This window comes from Pinus tabuliformis, chromosome J, assembly GCF_031772625.1.
Source record: "Pinus tabuliformis cultivar Carrire ecotype Pingquan chromosome J, CPIR1, whole genome shotgun sequence".
NCBI classification, from domain to species: domain Eukaryota; kingdom Viridiplantae; phylum Streptophyta; class Pinopsida; order Pinales; family Pinaceae; genus Pinus; species Pinus tabuliformis.
In genome coordinates, this window is record NC_142295.1 from 902,300,892 (window position 1) to 902,321,714 (window position 20,823).

Genomic DNA, 20,823 nt, shown 5'->3' on the forward strand with positions numbered 1-20,823 from the left:
CTGTTGAGGGAGAGATGATGTGCTACTTTGGCTGATATGCAAGATGTAGCCTTGGAAGTGGAATCAAACATCATGGCTGCAGAAAAGCTCAAAGGTAACGCTGATAGAAGAAGATAGAGAGGCGAGCCTTCATCATCTTCAGATCCCAAGATCGATAGAATGGCCAAGATGATAGAGTCATTAGCCTCTGAGGTTTCCAAATTAAAGGTTGAGAAACACTCCGGGAAAGGAAGAGTTCCTAGCACCTTTGCTCCTCCAAATCAAAATCCATATAGAAGAGCCAATGAGCAGTGGCATATTTTGCAAAGAAACAAAGATGCTAATGAGGACCAAAGGGTGAAGGCCCCTTTTTAGAATGTAGTCATGGAAGAAGAATAGTTTGAGGAAGATGATGAGATTCGCTGCATGGAAGGCAAAGGCAGTGCTACCCTTTTTACCAAAGCTGCCTATGGGAAGTCATTATTCAGTGGCCAGATCAGCCAAGAATGTTATGGTGGGGCTGTTCTACAAACTGTAGATCAACACCAACACAATCTGAGGACTATGATGAATAACATCAAAGAAACTCCTGTTCATAAAGTTTTTGTCCCTGCAGAACAACAAGCTAATAAGCAAAAGCAACCAGAAGTTGATCCTGTCATCCTCAAAGCTCTAGCCATAGAGGTAAGAAGACTTGACAAGTCCCCTTCTTCTTTCAGTTTTCAATCAGAAATCCAGAAGCCAAGAATACCGATATCCCTGATTGAACCAGTGAAGAATGATTCCTTCAAGAAATCAATCCTTGAGGATCTTGAGCCTAGAACCATCCAAGCTTCCACTGACTATGTAAATCTACAGGATGACCAACTAGCTGTTATCCTCAGCGCAGTGATCGAAAATTGTGAAGATAGCTCCCCATCATTCTATGTTACTCTGCCTATTCAAGATAAAATCCTCCGTAATTTCCTTCTGGACACTAGAGCCAGCCATAATTCAATGCCCAAGGCTTTCATAGATAAGCTCGGTCTTAACATTATCAAGCCTTATTAGTTGGCTTCCATGCAACTCAGGAAACCAATTTGCCAGATCACAAAGGAGGGAGGCCCACAAATTTGGGACATGTTCTTTGAAGGGGCCTGCTCTAAGGAAGCTACAGGAGCAAGTGAAGTCGTTATGTCCCCCACATAAGAATTCATTGATCCACCTTTTATATTAACTTTTCAGGTCACAAATGACACAGTAGAGTATAAATCAGACCTTATTATTCAGTAGGTGTACAAAAGCTTCCAAGTAAAACATCAAAGGCTGGAAGCATGCAGAGAGGAGTTGAAATATAGGCCATCTCTGCCTAATAATATCAAATGCTGGAAAGTTTTTGAAGTGGGTGATAAAATCAATAGTCTTTTGCAAGTCTTTGATGAATTGGCTGATATGCACGTTGACCAAGAGAAAGAAACCTTTGGTAGAAAGGTAAAAAGGGTCAATTTTCAGTTGGGTGACTGTTTTCTCAAAAGGAATGCATCAAAGGAAGGAGGGAATGTTTTTGATGGCCCATTCAATGAGTTGTTCTCTGAACTTTATTTCAGTTAAGGCTTTCAAGCCTTGGTATTGTAAATATGTTGTTTTCAAAGTTTTTACTTATGCAAAATAGACTCCATGCCCAATGGAACACTAGGAGGAAGTTTTGATTTTTGGTCTTACTAGAAAGGCAGTGGTCTAGAGTTCTTGAAACCTCACAGGGAGGATTTCATCCCCAGAAGGAGCCAGTGTTAACCCTGAGATGAAGCACTAACATTTTGAAGGCTAAAGGAAGGACACAGTCTGCTTTGTTGTCCTAAAGAGGGCCCCACGCAGGCCATTACCCCACTTTCCTCACTCTCCAACTTACATTTCATGTTGCTCGTTTCCTAACCTGACCCTCACATCCCGACGAAACCCTCTTTTGCATTGGCCTCAAGAAAATTAACCTAAAAACCCCGCAAAACCTTACCTTTCCATCATACGCACCCTCCGCACATTTCCCAAGGACACCTCGTACCTTTGTGTCCCTCCGCCGTTGATTTTCCCCCGCTGATCCAATGGTCCATGTCTCATCTGATCAATGAAACCTGCCCGATCATTCCCCATCATCAGATCAACCCCGCCAGATCTGATGGCTATCGCTCATATCACACGAGCAATTAGCGAGAGGAATACCCGCCTGATAAAGGTCCTTTTTCTCTCTCTTCTGCTGCAACGTGTCATCCGCTGAATGGAATCAGGCGGACTCTACCATTTACCGCTTAGCACCTGATGGGCACCCGGTATAAACCATAACCACCCAAACCAAACCATCTCTGGGTGTTATTGTCCGTGCACCTCCTTCACCCTATAACCATCTGATCTGTTCACTTAAGATCTAATGGCCATGTTCCTCTCCCACCACGACCTCGAGCCTCCTATGCACGATCTCCAGCGTGCATTCCACTTGATCTGACGGCCCTCATTCACGACCGCTCCCGATCGTCCTCCACCTCTCTGTCACTTCTCTGTCCGTCCAATTTGGCACGTCCATCCACCTATGCACCTCATATGTGACTCCCTATCTGTTATCTGAAGAAGAAGGTGGCCGACTCTGTCAGTCTCATGACAGTCAGACCGCTAAACCTAATTAACAGAAACCATGGCCGAAGGAAGAAGGACATAGCACGATCTCTGCAAATAGAACTAAACAGACATGGAGCTCCACTACCACAATCAAGCCAACCACCTAGTAGGACATCCCAGTACCGGAATTAATTACTGTTTTCGTGATGGAAGGAGAATTGTGTCCTTATACGTAATCAAACAGTTAATGCCAGTAGGTTGTCAATTAAGACATCCCCAGCCCTAAACAACTAAGGATCATTGTAAAGAAAAACTATAAATAGTAGAAAGGAAGATGTAATCGAGGTTGGCAGTTGTGTTTTGTTTCAACTTCTGGAGATTGTAGATATTCTGTAACTTGCAGCGTCTCATCTTCATTTTCAGCAATGCAAGCTTCTTTTGTTGTTAATTGCTCAATGCCCATTTCTCCTCTATTCTAAACTTGTAACTCGAATGTTTTATTCATGATATCTTCTATGCCTAATGCTAGATAACTGTAATCTTATCTCTCTATTAGTAAATTGAATGTATCAGTGAGTAGGTCACTCGGGTTTCTTTTGTATCAACTACAAGATAACTGGCATCTTGTCTCTGCATTGGTAGATTAGATTTGCAAGTTTCCTTACTAGTTGCAGCTGGCCATCATACATTCTGTATGCATCTGCTGGTGTGGTTAGTATTCCTCATCTATTCACCTAATCCCCAAAATATTGAACATTGGTGGTCTAAAGCCTTATAGTCTGAGGGTGTTCACGCATGTATAGAGTGAAAATAGAGTAGAAATGGTTATCTAGCTTGAACCAAACCATCATCCATCCCAATAAGTTCCTAGAACCATATTGAAGATTATATGTTACCAAGCATCTCCGAGCTACAACCTAGGAGAGTTTCCTAGAGCCCTAACAGCGAAAAAAGAAAATTTCCATCTGACAGTAAGAAAAATTACGGTGATGTGAGGTAGATTATTGAAAATTAAGTTTCAAGCAATGCAATATATCATAAAGATGGAAAATTCTTGGAAATGTCATACCACATGAAGAACGAAAAATTGATCTCATGTGATTTTTTGCTAGTAAAAATGAGATGGGCATGAAAATCATAGAGGAATCATTTTGGAAGACATGAGAATGAAATTTTAGCCAATTCTTTTGGAAAATTTGTATATTTGAACTTTTTTCTTGTCATAAACATAATATATTTCATAATATGTGATATGTCTCGTGAAGAAGAGCTTCATGTTCAAGTGAAACATTACAAAAAATAAAACCTTTACAAGATATGTCCATTAGGGGAATTTTGAGGTAAAGAATGGGTCTCAAAAAAAAATGTACTAACAAAATCAACTTTAAAATAACTAATAAGATTCAATATGGTGATGTGATATCCAATGGTAAATATTTTGGAGGGAAAAGAAGAAAACTATTTTGTTTAATTGTATTTTTTATTTTATCTACTTATAGGTTCACTCAAATTTCCAGTGTAGACACCTTGAATTTTGCATCCAACTAATACCCACTTTGAATACTTTTGATTAGAACCATATTAAAAAATGAAAATATGTGAAAAAACCATGTTCAACACAACTTTTATAAATTACAGTAGTATGGTTATTGCAAACTAGTCTAATAGGCAACAAAGATTATGATACTTTTGATGGTAAATAGGTTCATAGAAGATAATCATTCCTTTGATGGTAAATAGATTCATAGAAGATCATCATTCTTGACACCAGACTTAGAATCAAGTTTATATGGAACGAGGGGATTCCATTAGGCTTCCTTCCTATTTTAGATGTTTTGAGTTTTAGAAGGAGATATTTTGTGATTAATGAGGAAGGATTGTGTGATGGATCACAAAAGGAAAAGGAACTAACTTCAATAGTGATTCACATTAATTGATATGATTCACATTAATGGTGATTCATCATTATTTTGATGGTAAATAGGTTCATAGAAGATCATCATTCTTGACACCAGAATTAGAATCACATTTATATGGAACCAGGGGTTCCATTAGGCTTCCTTCCTATTTTAGATGTTTTGAGCTTTAGAAAGAGATATTTTGTGATTAATGAGGAAGGATTGCATGATGAATCACAAAAAGAAAAGGAACTCAATTCAATGGTGATTCACATTAATTGATAGTGCTGAAATATGGATGTATTTACAAGGAAAATTTGTATAATGAATTGCAAAAAAAAGGAACAAACTTTAATGAGGATTCTTTGTTAACTACACTTATAACGTGAAAGGTATGCCTGCTCAGTCTCTTAAAACCAAATGCCAATATTTTCTTTATTTTGTTAGGAACTTTTTCTGTATCATTTCCACCCGTTAATGGCATTTCTTCGCTTTAAGCTAAATCTACCATTTTATTTACTTAAAAGTTTGTTGCAAGAACATTGAGCGATCCTTATTTCATCAAGGGTTAATTTGAATGTTGGTTAAACGTTATTTGGATAAATCTAGGGATTCCTTGGAATCCTTCCCATGTAGGAATGATTTAAAAAACTTCAGGTTAATGAGAGACAAGAAAACCATTGTGGGGTTTCGCCCAGTTCTAGAACAAAGAACTCAGAACTTGCTGAGTCTGATAGCATTGATGATTTTGGCCTTAATAAATCTTCCCATTTATCCCATTTACATATGTAGTATTAATGTGATGAAAATATGTTCAGAAATATCATTTTGACACCTGCTTGTGTAATGTGAAGCATGGTAAATAAAATGAAGTTTCAACACATTGAAATGTAACTCGAATTCAAAGATGAGGTTGAGTCAACCCTCTCAGACCATAATCTCCATTCTAATTCTACACAGAAGGAAGAAAATAAGTAGCCAGGTCCTGAATCTCAATCCAAAATTAAGAAAAAAACATATAACCGATGTTGGAATTATGGTACATTTGTTGTCCTTGATAAAAACCCACATACAGGTTAGTTTAGAAATGATAAAGGGAAACTCACATTGTAACAAGTCTATTTAGAGGTAATAGAGTAATGTTACAGAAGAACGGGATGATGGGACAAAGGATTACAGATCAAAAATCAAGAAATTGAGGAAAGAGAATGTTTTAAGTTATATAAACTGTTTAACCTAGTCCAAGTAGTGTGTACATGCAGGTACATAGTATAAAAGGAGCTTATACGTATGCACACAGTTTCACAGAAGGAAAAGCACATATGGGATGGAAAATTAAGGTTAAAGAATACCAAGGGTCCATACCATGGTATTAACCCACAATATTGAACGGAATAACAGTTACTTTATCTTGTCTAAGAATACCATAGGTTCTAAGTGTTGTTTTGATGCATAGTATTGAGAAAGTCTCTAAGTATATAAGGAGGAGAAGATCAAAGGGCTAAATGTACAAGTGAAAGGGTTTTTCATGAATACTTCTATCTGAAGTATATTTTGTGTTGTAAGGATTATGGTTATGATCTGAAACATCTTGTGCGCCCTTGGATACAATGTTGGATTAGGATCATGAGATATGAAATGACTTATCATTGTATGATCTGATAATGGATAGACTAGATCTAAGTGCTAACGCATGTTTTATCATTTAAATGCTATGATCTTCGTATATCTGAAGTCTTGAAAAGTTGCGAATTTAAAATTCATTATTTGCAAATCTATACGTAGGTTCGCCTTGGTGAAGGAGCGTATACACGCAGGTTCGACACTTCCAAGTAGCGTATGCAAAGGAAGGGATTGTTGTTCAGAAATGACTAATCTATCTAATCAATGTTTTTGTTTTACTATTGTTTGTTAATGATGTCTTCATTAGATCTGAAGTAAAACTGATTGTATAAGGCAATTGAGTTTGGCTGACTGATTGATTAAGTAAGAAGGGTGATCTTTGTTGCTATCTGTTTAGAACTCTGTAATATGATAAGAGATCTTCAAAATGTCTTTGGGTAGTACAGTTTTTGGTTGATAAGTTTTATGATTTAATATATTTAGAGGTATATGCAGGTTGGATTACAAAAAGTAGTGTATACACACAAATTATCCTCATTGAAGTAGTGTATACATTCTGACATATGATTTTTGAGGTTGCAGTTGGTTCTAGCTGTTGATGCAGTGTTCTGGGTTCAGCTCTGTGTTATGGTGACAATGATCTGACTCTTCAGATTGATTAATTGTGTTTTGCTTCAGAGTTGATGGGTTTTAGTGATTAGTTGATGTAATTGTATTTGATGGTTGTATTACAGTTATGATGATCGATTTTGATGTTCAATGTTACTGATGGGTCCAGTATGAACATTTGATGAAACGTGACCTGCATATTGTGTTGATGTGTATGAGGAGTATCGAGTCTAAAAATTTATGAAACATGGTTCCTGGAGGAAGAGTGGAGGGGGTAGCATTCTGTAGGCTGGCACCTATGTATTGGTACAAGTTTACACTAGTACAAGAGCAAGGGGGTTATAGCTCTCTTCCAGTAGCAACTGGAGAACGAGTAAAGGTTATAGCCTTTTGTAGGTTGGCACCTACGTACTGGTAAACATATCAACTAGTATAAGAGCTAGTTGGTTGGAGCTCCCTTCTAGTAGAAGTTGGAAAATGAGTGAAGGTTGTAGCCTTTAACAGGTAGATGCCTACGTACTAGAAAAATTTTGCACCAGTGCAAAACTTGTAAACACTTTTTATAATAAGAAGATTGAAGACTGAGATGACAACAATGGTGGTTTTTACCCACATTGGGTTTCTGTCTGAAAAATCATAGTGTTCATGTGTGATAGTGTTCATAGACAAGCCTGTATCGAAGAAAATAAGCCCCAACCAAATCATTTCTTTTAATTTTTTTATAATAATACTCCAACTCATAAGGATGATGATAATTGTGATAGCCATTGTCAACACAATGATGATAATGATGTATTTAATCAAAGTATAATTATAATAATAATAATAATAATAGTTAAATAATCACTTATTGTTAAATAATAATAAAAGTTTTTTAATTAAATACTGTTAAATAATAATAATATGAATATAAATTAATTAAATAAAAATAATAATAATTAATTCATTTTTACATAATAATACTTAATAATAATAATTAATTCTTTGTCACAATGTGACGTTGGACCATGGTTGACTATGATTCACCATGTTTGACCCAAAGGAATAACAAACCATTGGGATTAATACAAAAAACCGAAGATTGAACATGTTTGATTCTATAAAACATGGTTGGCCATCGTTGGTTATGGTTGACCATGATTGATATTATAAAACCAAGTTAATAATAAACCCAATGGATTGATATTATGAACCCAAGGGAAAAATAAACCAAAGGGAATAATATTAACCAAAGGGGCTAATATTATCAACCCAAGATATAAAAATAGTAAGATAAATATTAAAAATACTAAAATAAACATGGTTGAGCATGATTAATTTTCATATCGAGACAATCATTGTCACAATGTGACATTGTACAATGGTTGAGCATGGTTGATTATGGTTAACCATTATTGAATAATATTAAACCCTAGGAATATGAACCCTTAGGTCAATAAACCCAAGGGATATATATTATAAACCCAATAGAATAATAAACCTAAGGGATAACAATTATAAACCCAAGGTATATAAACCCTAACATCAATATTATAAACCCTAAAATGAACATGGTTGACCATGGTTGATTTCCATATAAAGACAATCCTTGTCACAATGCAACATTGGACCATGGTTAACCATGGTTGACCATGACTAATTTTCATGTTGAGACAATCTTTGTGAGAACACAACGTTAGACCATGGTTGACCATGATTTATTTCCATATCAAGCCTTATTTGGCAATGGTTGAACATGGTTGGTTATGATTGACCATGATTAACAATGATTAATATTATAAACCCAACTGATGGATATTATAAACCAAGGGATTAATAGTAAAACCCCAAGGGATTATGAACCCAAGGGACTAATATTAAACCCAAGGGACTATTATTATAAACCCAACATATATAAAACTTAAGATAAATATTATAAACACTAAAATAAACATGATTGACCATCGTTGATTTTGAACATATTGAGACAATCCTTATCACAATTCGATGTTGGACCATGGTTTACCATGGTTGACATCATAATAAATCATGGTTGATTGGGGAATAATAGACCCAAGTGATTGATATTATAAACCCAAAGGAACAATAAACCGAAGGGATTATGAACCTAAGGGAATAATATTAAACCCAAGTGATTAATATTATAAAGTCAAGGTATAAAAGCCCTAAGATAAATATTAAAAATACTAGAATAAACGTGGTTGAGCACAATTGCTTTTCATATTGAGACGATCCTTTTCACAATGTGACATTGGACCATGGTTGACCATGGTTGATTATGGTTGACCATTGTTTAATAATATTAAACCCTAGGAATATGAACACTTACATCAATAACCAAAGGGATTGATATTATAAACCCAAGGGAGTAATAAACCTAAGAGATAAAAATTATAAACCCAAGGTATATAAACCCTAACATGAATATTATAAACCCTAAAATAAACATGGTTGACCATGGTTGATTTCCATATAGAGACAATCCTTGTCATAATGCAACATTGGACCATGGTTAACCATGGTTGACCATGATTGATTTTCATATCGAGAAAATATTTGTTAGAACAAAACGTTGGACCATGGTTGACCATGGTTGATTTCCATATCCATATGGTTTGGCTATGGCTGAACATGGTTGGCTATGATTGACCATGGTTTACCATGATTAATATTATAAACCCAATGGATTGATATTATAAACCCAAGGGAATAACAAACCCAAGGGATTAATACTAAAACCCCAAGGGATTATGAACCTAAGGGAATAAGATTAAACCCAAGGGACTAATATTATAAACCCAACATATTATATAGAACCTAAGATAAATATTATAAACACTAAAATAAACATGATAGACCATGGTTGATTTTCATATTGAGACAATCCTTATCACAATGCTATGTTGGACCATGGTTGACCATGGTTAATTTTCATATCCATACAATCTTTGTCACAGTGCAACGTTTGCCCATGGTTGATCATCGTTGATTTTCATATTGAGACAACCTTATCACAATGCCATGTTGGAGCATGGTTGACTATGGTTAATTTTCATATCGGGACAATCTTTGTCACAATGTGACATAGTATTATGGTTGATTTTCATATCGAGATAACTTTTTCCATAACGTGATGTTCAAACATGTTTGACCATGATTGACCATGGTTGACCATGTTTGATTCTATAATACACAGTTGACCATCATCAACCATGGCTGACCATGGTTGACCATGATTTTCCATGGTTTTTATATGTAGACAATTTTTTTCATAATGCGAGATCTAACCAAGATTGACCACGGTTGAACATGGTTGGTTATGGTTGACCATGGTTGACCATGATTGATATTATATACCCAAGTCAATAATAAACCCAAGGGATTGACATTATGAACCTAAGGGATTAATACCAACCCTAAGGGATTATGAATAGAAGGGAATAATATTAAACCCAAGGGACTAATATTATAAACCCAACATTGGTAAACCCTAATATAAATATTATAAACACTAAAATAAACATTGTTTATTTTCATGGTGAGATAATCCTTGTCACAATGCGACATTCAACCATGGTTGATCATGGTTGGCTATGATTGACAATGGTTAACCATGATTGATATTATGAACCTAAGGGAGTAATAAACCCAAGAGATTGATATTGTAAAACCAAAGGAATAATAAACCCATGGGAGTAATATTATAAACCCAAGGTATAAAAACCCTTAGATAAATATTAAAAATACTAAAACAAACTTGGCTTAACATGGTTGATTTTCATATTGAGATAATCCTTGTCACAATGCGACGTTGGACCATGGTTGAACATGTTTGTTTATTGTAATGTTCCCAATTGTTGTGAGTGCAAAATTCACCAAGGAGTTTTGCCAATTTTTGGTGATATTAAATAAAAAGAAGGAAATATTATTTTCTAGTAGAAAAGTGGAAATTATTATTTTAATGAATAATGGCCCAAAAGTAATATTTTATTAGTGGAAAGTGGGGACCACCAAGGGAGAGGACTAGCAATTATAAATAGAGCTCACAAGCCTCCATTAGTATCTTTGACATTTGAAAACAACTACTCATCTATTCACTTTGATGTTTAGTGAGTCTACCAGTTGTTTTGCCACAAGTCTCTCAAGCGGGAGATTCAACCTCTGCTTCGGGGGACCATCTGTTTCCACCCTAGGGAGGTTGTTCCACAAGAATGTTCAGGAGTTCCAGAGCAATGACATACACCAACAGCCAGTGCAAAGCAAGGAGTGCGTATTTCTCGGCAACTAGGAAACACGCAAAGGGAGATTGAGGCAAGCAGAGATATGATTGCTTGTCCGAGAGTTAGGGAGTTGAGGTAGCAGCATTAGACCAACGTTCTTGCTGGTTTTACAACTAGTTGAGCCAACATTCCATCAAGTCGAACTGATGGCCTGAGGGATAGCGCAAAAGCCACTAAACATATTTTCGTGGTGCTTGGGAGCAGTTGATTTGGGCCAAGAGATCATCCGTGAAGTTAGGGATTGGATAACAGGGGTAAACTCAACATTTTGGAGGATTTTTTCTAGTGTATTTACAGCTAATTTCCAGTCGGCCGAGTTTTGTAGCTACAACTAAGGGGAGGCTCCAAGGGGGTCGAAAGTCAGAAGTTAAAACCAGCCAAAATACCTTCTGTCTTTTTCTGGGTTTTGTCCAAGGAGTCTGGGGTTAAAAGAGTATAAATTTCTGGGCAATTTTAGTGCACTTCCTAGCCATTCGAACTTCAGTAGAGCAGTAGTTTTCTAGGCAGCGCAGTGCAGATTGTTATAGCAGCTGGGTGACCTTCACCTCAGCCATTTGCCTACCTGGGTTTGGTCCTGCTTATCCATTTTGACAAGCCTAAGTGCACCATTCCATCATATATTGTATTTGGCTTGCAGAAATTAAATAAAATGGCTCAGAAGGTCTTGATTTGCAACTTTATATGGGTGTTTGCTAAATATTTCGTTTTTGTAATTTGTTGCATATATTATTTGTTTGTTATCATTTGTATTCCTATTTAGGATCATTACATTTATTGTTGACCATTGCTGAATAATATTAAACCCTATGAATATGAACACTTAGATCAACAAACCCAAGGGATTAACATTATAAACCCAATGCATATAAACAATAACAATACTATTATAAACCCTAAAATAAACATGGTTGACCATGGTCGATTTCCATATTAGATTAATCGATTGTGATATTGACATAATCATAAATAGTTGGACAAATATTTAATTCTTAATATTGGGGTTTTATAAAACCAAGGGATTATTAATATTATAAATACAAGAGATCAATAAACCCAAGGCATTATTAATATTACAAACCCATGGAATTAATCTTATAAAAAATAATGATTAATAAATGCAAGGGATTAATATACCCAAGGAATCAATAAAACCAAATGAATTATTAATATTATAAACTTGAAAAATGAAAAAACCCAATCATTTGATATTATAAACCCAAGGAATTAGTAAACCCAAGGGAAAAATATTGGAAACCCAAGGGATGAAAAATTGCAAGCGATCAATATTAGAAATAGAAGGGATTAATAAATCCTAGGAATTAATATTTTAAACCCAAAGGATTGATAAACCGACATGACTATGAATATTATAAACCCTAGGGATCGTTAATATTATAAACCCAACAGGTTAATAAACTGAAGGGACAAACATTGTAAACCTAAGGGATTAAGATTAAACCTTAGGACTATTATTTAAACCTTAATATTGGGGATTAATAAACCCAAGGGATTAAATGATAAACCCAAGGAATTATTAATATTATAAACTTAAAGAACAAATAAACCTAAGCATTTAATATTATAAACCCAAGGGAAATAGTAAACCCAACAAAATAATATTTTAAACCCAAAGGATTAATAAATCCAAGTGATTAATAAACTCAAGGAATTAATTAACCCAGCAAACTAATATAAAAATTGAAGAGATTAATAAACCCTAAGACTTAATATTTTAAACTCAAGGGATTAATAAACCAAAGGGATTATTAATATTATAAACCCAAGGAACTAATAAACCCAACAGTTTAATATTATAAACCCAAAGAATTAGTGAACCCAAGAGATAAATATTAAAAACCTAAAGGATCAAGAAGCACAAGGGATTGATATTACAAACACAAGAGATTAATAAAGCATGGGAATTAATATTCTAAAAATAAAGGATTGATAAACACTCATGATTATTAATATTATAAGCCCAAGTGATCAATACACCTTAGAGATTGTTAGAATTATAAACCAAAAGAATAAATAAATTAAAGGGATAAATATTATAAACCCAACGGATTAAACACTTAATGTCAAGGTTTAATATACCGACGAGATTATTATTATTATAAATCCAAGGGATTATTACTATTACAAATACAAAGGATGAATAAACATGATGCATTATTAATATTATAAACCCAATTCATTAATACTATAAAAACAAATGATTAATAAACCCAAGGAATAAATAAACCCAACAAACTAATATTAAAAGCCTAAATGATTAATAAACCGTAGCGATTAATATTTTAAAGTCAAGGGATTAATAAACCCAAGGGATAAAATGTTAAAGCAAAGGAATTATTAATGTTATAAACTCAATGAACAAATAAACCCAAGAGTTTAATATTATAAACCCAAGAGAAAAATATTATAAACCTAAGGGATTAAAAAATGCAAGGGATCAATATTAAAAAGAGAAAGAATTGATATTTTAACCCCAATGGATTAATATTATAAACTCAAGTTGTTTAAACCCCACGATAAATATTATAAATCGAAATATAAATATCAATGACCATACTTAATCATCGTTGATTTTCATATTGAGACAATATTTGTTACAATGCAGCGTTGGACCATGGTTAACCATGATTCGCCATGGTTGATTACGGTTTTCATTTGAAGACAATCTTCATTATAACATGATGTTCGACAACGTTGATGATGATTGGTTTTGAAAATGAGAGAATATATGTCATATTAAATATTGTAAAACCCCTAAGCCTTAAATCGATGACATCAATATTATAAACGTAAATAATGTTATAGTACAAAATAATAATAATCAATATAAGAACCATATTGTTAAGCATTAAGACACCAGTAAAAAAACATTAATATGAATACATTAATAATAATACACTATAAAACATTAAAACATGATAAATCATCAACACATTAATAATAACACATTTATATCACCACATTATAGACAATAAATAATTTTTAAAGAACAAAAACATTAATATCAATACATGAATATATTAATAGTATAATAATTATATTGTAATCTAGATTTGACCATTGATATATTGTGCTGATGAGGTACACAGATTTTTAAACCAAAAATTAATCTAGGGAACCAGATTCATTTTACACAATCCATATCATTTTAATATGTAGAATCATCGTAACATTAAATGTGATAGGTAAAGCGAAAAATAACTAGGTGAAAGATCAAAAGGTTTATTGGTGGTATATATTATGGATGTAGTAATCTATTTGCTCTATGTTTAATGTGATAGGTAAATTGAAAAGTAACCACGTAAAAGATCAAAATTTTATTGGTGGTATATATTATGGATGTAGTAGTATATTTGCTTTATGTTTTTAAAATTTTTGTGGTCTATTTTTTTTTTTAATTTGTTTATAGTTTTACAAGGATTTATTGCAATTACAAGTTTGAGTTGTAAGCTCTCCACAATCATATTGTTTTAAGGGGTTTTTTAAGGTGTTGAATCCATGTATGTAGTCAGAAACCCATTTTAAATAACAAAAATGAAGATTTGGGGAAAACAATTTCGCCACATTCTAGCCAAAAACTCCAAAATGTAACATGATTACACGATTCCTATTATAGATTACTTGATTGTATCATGAAAACTTTAGGATTTTTTCATTTTCAGCAATGAAGAAAAGTTTTAAAAAGATATGATGTAATACATATTGATAAAATTATTTTTTAGTGTGAAACATTGTGTGTCACGAGGAAAGATTTAGTATGATATGTGTTGCACTATTTTTCCAATTATGGGTAAAATGCACCATATTACATGAAAAAGATATTTTGTGCAATATGAAATGAAGAGTTCGTTGTGGAGATAAAAGCTTAGTAGAATGCAATGTGTTACTACAATGCTATTGCATGGAAAGGCTTTTTTTTAAGAGGGTGTTTTATCATGTGGAAAATATCCATGTGTATGGCACACCACAAAGGAGAAAAGTGTTTGGTTCATGCAAAATGTAGTGAAGCAAATATTTTTAACGAGATGTAATGTGTCACAACAAAAATATCTTCATTGTCATCCAATGTTTAACAAGGGAATTTTTTTTGAATGCTAAGTGGTGCAAGAAAGTGTTTTTTTGAAAGGTGCTATAAATGAAAAGTTGTTGTAGACAAAAAAAGAAAAATTTGTCTTTGTTGTAGTAAAGGGAAATTTCCATCTCAAAAAAAGACAAATTATAGTGATGAGATGTAGCACACAAAGATAACGTTTCAAGCGATGCATTATATCATAGATATGGAAACTTCTTGGAAACTTGATACTACATGAAGAAAGGAAAATTCAGGTGATGTGATGTTTTGTTAGTAAAAAAATGATTGACATGAAACAACATAGATGAATAAATTTTGGAAGATATGTATATGAAATTATGGCCAAGTTTTATGGATAAATTATATATTTGATGTGCTCTCTTGTGAAAATAAGATCTCTGGTGAGATATGATATGTTCCACGAAGAAGAGATTTATGTTCAGGCGACCCATCAAAAAGTATAAAAGCTTTGCAATATGCCTCTTACATTCATTCTCCACTTTTTCACAAGACCCAATGCAACAATCTACTAAACTCTATCAATAGCATGTGAAAAGAAGTCCTTGAAAAGTGTTCATATTCATTGTTATCCTTTCATCTTTCATATACCCAAAGAAATAAATCACCTCTTCTCCAAGGCCTCCTAGGAAGCACACGAATGAAATAGTTCCAAGAAGCAAAATCTTGTCAAAAACTAAATGTTCTTCCTACATGCATACACATGTATCACACATGTCAATGATTTTATTATCCAATATAATTTTGGGCATAAAACCCGTTTATAATCATGTGATTGTGCACAATCCTCCCCTCTTCTAGTGCCCTCAAATTCGATTCATGCAACAATATAGAATGCAAACATGAATTTCATAAAATACATAGAAAATCCTTGTTGTAGTATATTTATAGAGGGCTACATGGATTCCTTCAACATTCTTTCATATATGAAATCCCAAATCCTCACATTGGTTGTCATAGTATTAGAATTATAAGAGTTCCGCATTTTACCATGGACATAAAGTTGTGAATAGGACTAAAAAATATGTTGTCCTAACTACAATGAAATAGTTGGCCTCTTTTGGTGTCATAGAGCTTAAAAACTTAGAAGACTAAACATGGGTGTGATCATATGGTCCAATTGCTTACCTCTTACTCTTTAAAGGGTCATTGACTATCTCAACCTGCTTATGCTTACAACTCTCATACCACATGAAGAAGGAAAAATTGATCTCATCTGTTTTTTGCTAGTGAAAATGAGATGGGCATGAAAATCATAGAGGAATAATTTTGGAAGACATCAGAATGAAATTTTAGCCAATTCTTTTGGAAAATTTGTATATTTGAAGTGTTGTATTGTCATAAACATAATATATTTGATAAGATGTGATATGTCTCATGAAGAAGGGCTTCATGTTCAAGTGACACATTACAAAAAACAAAACATTTGCAAGATATGTCCATTAGGGGAATTTTGAGGTAAAAAATGGGCCTCAAAACAAAAGATGTTCTAACAAAATCAACTTTAAAATAACCAATAATATTCAATATGGTGATGTGATCTCCAATGGTAAATATTTTGAAGGGAAAAGAAGAAAACTATTTTGTTTAATTGTATTTTTTATTTATCTCCTTATAGGTTTACTCAAATTTCGAGTGTAGACACCTTGAATTCTACATCCAGCTAATACCCACTTTTCATACTTTTGAGAAGACCCATATAAAAAATGAAAATACATGAAAAAAGCGTGTTTAACACAACTTTTATAAATTACAGTAATAAGGTTATTGCGAAGTAGTCTAATAAGAAAAAAAGGTTATTATACTTTTGATGGTAAATAGGTTCATAGAAGATCATCATTCTTTTGATGGTAAATAGATTCATAGAAGATCATCATTCTTGACACCAAACATAGAATCAAGTTTATATGGAACCAGGGGATTCCATTAGGTTTCCTTCCTATTTTATATGTTTTGAGTTTTATAGAGAGATATTTTGTGATTAATGAGGAAGGATTGTGTGATGGATCCCAAAAATAAAAGGAACTGACTTTAATGGTTATTCACATTAATTGATATGATTCACATTAATGGTGATTCATCATTCTTTTGATGGTAGATAGGTTCATAGAAGATCATCATTCTTGACACCAGACTTAGAATCAAGTTTATATGGAACCAGGGGATTCCATTAGTCTTCCTTCCTATTTTAGATGTTTTGAGTTTCAGAAAGAGATATTTTTTGATTAATGAGGAAGGATTGCATGATGGATCACAAAAAGGAAAGGAGCTCACTTCAATGGTGATTCAAATTAATTGATAGTGTCGAAATATGGATGGATTTACAAGGAAAGTTTGTATAATGAATTTCAAAAAAAAAGGAACAAACTTTAATGAGGAGTCTTTGTTAACTACACTTATAACATGAAAGGTATGCCTGTTCAGTCTATTAAACCCAAATGCCAATATTTTCTTTATTTTATTAGGCACTCTCTCTGTATCATTTCCACATGTTAATGGCGTTTCTTTGCTTTAAGCTAAATCTCCCATTTTATTTACTTAAAAGTTTGTCACAACAACCTTAAGCGATCCTTATTTCATCATGGGTTAATTTGAATGTTGGTTAAACATTATTTGGCTAAATCTAGGGATTCCTTGGAATCCTTCCCATGTAGGAATGATTTCAAAAAAATTAAGGTTAATTATAGACAAGAAAACCATTGTGGGGTTTCAACCAGTTCTAGAACAATGAACTCAGAACCTGTTGAGTCTGATACGTTGATGATTTTGGCCTTGATAATTTTTCCCATTTATCCCATTTAGATATGTAGTATTAATGTGATGAAAATATGTTCAAAAATATCATTTCGACACTTTCTTGTGTAATGTGAAGCATGGTAAAGAAAATGAAGTTTCAACACATTGAAATGTAACCCGAGTTCAAAGATGAGGTTGAGTCAACCCTCACAAGCCAACCCATTCAGGCCATAATCTCCATTATAATTCTACACAGAAGGAAGAAAATAATTAGCCAGGTCCTGAATCTCAATCTAGAATTAAGAAAAAACATATAACCCATGTTGGGATTATGGTACATGCGTTGTCCTTGATGGAAACCCACATACAAGTCAGTTCAGAAATGATAAAGGGAAACTCACATTGTAGTCTATTCAGAGGTAACAGAGTAATGGTACAAAAGAATAGGATGATGGGACAAAGGATTACAAATCAAAATCAAGAAATTGAGGAAAGAGAATGTTTTAGCTTATATACACTGTTTAACCTAGTCCAAGTAGCATATACACGTGGGTACATAGAATAAAATGAGCGTATACGTATGCATGCAGTTTCACAGAAGGAAAAGTGCGTATGTGATGAAAAATTAAGGTTAAAGAACATCAAGGGTCCATACCATGGTATTAGCCCACAATATTGAGCGGAATAACAGTTACTTGATCTTGTCTAAGAATACCATAGATTCTAAGTGTTGTTTTGGTGCATGGTATTGACAAAGGCTCTAAGTATATAAGAAAGAGAAGATCAAAGGGTTAAATGTGCAAGTGGAAGGGTTTTTCATGAATACTTCTATGTGAAGTATATTTTGGGTTGTACTGGTTATGGTTATGATTTGAAACATCTTGTGCACCCTTGGATACATTGTTGGATCAGGATCATGAGACCTGAAATGACTTATCATTGTGTGATCTGATAATGGGTAGGCTAGATCTAAGTGCTAACACATGTGTTATCATTTAAATTCAATGATCTAGGTATATATGAAGTCTTGAAAAGTTGTGAATTTATGAGTCATTATTTGTAGATCTATACACAGGTTCGCCTCGGTGAAGGCGCGTATACATGCAGGTTCAACACTTCCAAGTACCGTATGTAGAGGAAGGGCTTGTTGTTTAGAAATTACTGATCTATCTGATCATTATTGTTGTTTTACTGTTGTTTGTCAATGATGTCTTCATTAGATCTGAAGTAAAACTGATTGTATAAGGCAATTGAGCCTGGCTGACTAATTGATTGAGTAAGAAGGGTGATCTTTGTTTCTATCTGTTTAGAAATTTGTAATATGAAAGTAGATCTTCATAATGTCTTTGGGTAGTACAATTTTTGGTTCAGAATTTTTATGGTTCAATATCTTTAGAGGTATACACAGGTTGGATTAGAGAAATTAGTGTATACACACAGATTATCCTCATTGAAGTAGCATATATATTCTAACATATGATTTTTGAGGTTGCAATTGGTTCTGGTTGTTTATGTAGTGTTCTGGGTTTAGCTCTGTTTTCTGGTGACAATTATCTGACTATTTAGATCGATTAATTGTGTTTTTCTTTAGAGTTGATGGGTTTCAATGATTAGTTGATGCAGTTGTATTTGATGGTTGTATTACAGTTTTGGTGATTGATTTTGATCTTCAATGTTACTGATGGGTCTAGTATGAACATTTGATGAAATGTGCCTACATATTGTGTTGATGTGTATGAGGAGTATCAAGTCTAAAAATTTATGAAATGTGGTCCATGTAGGGAGAGTGGATGGGGTAGCCTTCTATAAGTCGGCTCCTATGTACTGGGACAAGTTTACACCATTACAAGAGCCAGGGGGTTGTAGCTCCCTTCAAGTAGCAGCTGGAGAACGAGTAAAGGTTGTAGCCTTCTGTAGATCAGCGCCTACATACTGGTAAAGATATCGGCCAATACAAGAGCTAGAGGGTTGGAGCTCCCTTCCAGTAGAAGCTGGAAAATGAGTGAAGGTTGTAGCCTTTAGTAGGTAGATGCCTACGTACTAGAAAAATTCTATAACAGTACAAAACTTGTAAAGACTTTTTATAATAATAAGATTGAAGACTGAGAGGACAATAATGATGTTTCTTTCCCACATTGGGTTTCCACCTGAAAAATCATAGTATCCATGTGTGCTACTTATGTGTGTTGATTTATTCTATTCTTACTACATCTGTTTATTGCTTAGTAAATGCATCAAACACTAATTTAAGTTCAACAGACAATGAATTAGTTTTTTTACAAGCTTATTATCTATATGATGGTTTCATTCATTATATTCATGGACATATGTTGTTTGATTTCTGAAAAATCGCATATATAGTTTCAAAAGGAAAAATTATTATTGTGAAAGTTTAAACATTGATTCACCCCCCATCCCCTCTTATTATTTTTCCCAACAACCCAGAGAATATCTAGAGCACAACGAAATAGTGGAAATAAAGTCTCTGCTGAATAAGTCCATGTTGATGTCAAGTCCCTAGACAAGCCTGTGTCGAAGAAAAATAAGCACCAACCAAATCATAATTTTTAAATTTTTTTTGATAATACTCCAACTCATAAGGATGATGATAATTGTGATAGCCATTGTCAACACAAGGCTAATAATGATGTATTTACTTGAAGTATGTATTGGGAGCAACATTATACTATTATTGTTCCCTATGTAGAGCATAGAAACCAACAACTTCATTAGGAAAATGACTAATTAAGATTGATGAATAAGCTTAGGGAAAGTCAACAGCATAAAAATACTTATTGGTTGGAGGAAAAGCCATAGTCATAAGATACACACATTATCATCAAATTTTCTAATGTCAAAGAACTCACAATTTTATATCCTCAGAGTCAAATTTCTGTCAAATAATATGATGTCATTGGTTTATTTATAGGTTGTAAATTCGGCAAGGTATGCTTATTTTTTTTATTTAGTTTATTAGTTTTGAGAGAAATTATAAAATCTCATA